Consider the following 1,266-nt stretch of genomic DNA (forward strand, 5'->3'; position numbering starts at 1 on the left):
GCTTCTCAGCAGCCCTCATTGTCCGTCATATTCAGAGAGTCCGGGTTTATCCCCTGCTTTTCGAGTCACAATTCAGCTGGCATTGGTGAGCTCCTAATGAAAAGATTCTTAAAGATGCAGAGTGCTTGTTTGAGGGTCACACAAATCAATTCTTCTTATGAGAGCGGATGCAGATTTATGTCCCTTCCTGGAATGTGTGTGTGTGTGTGTGTGTGTGTGTTTGTGTGTGTGTCAGTTTCTTAGCATAACAGTGGCTACCATAGGTTCTATGTCTCAAACTGTCTGCTTTTATTTATGGCTTAACTTTCTTCCTCTCTCAGGCCACGGAACACTTCATTTCAAATGAAGTGAGCTGGTCTAGGATGTCGAAGTCTGATTGTGACTGTAGAAATTTTATGCAACGTTTAAGAGTGAATTTTAAATAGAACATTTTTTTTTTTTTGCTAGAAGGTAGGAGGCTTAGGATTTTGTTGAGATGGTCTTGGTTAAATGGACAGAAAAGTTCTTGAGGCATTTTACAGAGTTCAGAGGAAGTGTATTACGACATAGAGAGTAGCAGCATGATACCTCCTGAGACAGTGATGTGAACTTGGACGTTCCAGGGTTTGGGAATGATGCTGCCTAGAAGAAATTACAGAAAATGTTAAGCTTCCGAAGGATGGATGTATTATTATTATTATTTTTTTTTTTTTTTTTTTTTTTTAGGAAATAAGGCCCTCTGTATGCTAGGCTGGTCTCACATTCACTGTGTGATGAGACTGACTTTGAATTCCTGATCTTCATGCCTCTGCCTCCAAAGAACTAGGATTACAGGCTTGCACCACCATCCTCAGTTCAGTAAAAGAATCTGGATATTTTTCACACAAATTAATGTTCTTATTTTAAAATTACATTTGTAAAGTGAGCATGAAGAAGTGTGCAGCTCCGGGTTATCGATTAAGAACCTAGAGAATGTTTTAGAAGCATACAGCTGTGTTACAAGTCAAAGCAGGTCAGCTGTAGACTGTGACCAATTAGTGACAGAAATGTGCATGGAAGGTCACAGGTCTTGCAAAGAGCAGAGGCGAGGTGGGATGTTTTCTTGTACCTTTTCAGTTCAACTTTCTGCCACTGGGTTTCTCCTCTTTCCACATCTTAGATGAAATTCTCCAATAAACTCCCCTTCCTTCTAGGTGATTTTTGGGTCAAGTCAACTATGACCTTGACAGTGGAGTCAGGAAGCAAGCAAAAAGTGATATGGTGGCATTTATTTCTGGACTTCTTTCA

The sequence above is a fragment of the Microtus ochrogaster genome, chromosome 5 (assembly GCF_000317375.1).
Source record: "Microtus ochrogaster isolate Prairie Vole_2 chromosome 5, MicOch1.0, whole genome shotgun sequence".
Classification (NCBI taxonomy): domain Eukaryota; kingdom Metazoa; phylum Chordata; class Mammalia; order Rodentia; family Cricetidae; genus Microtus; species Microtus ochrogaster.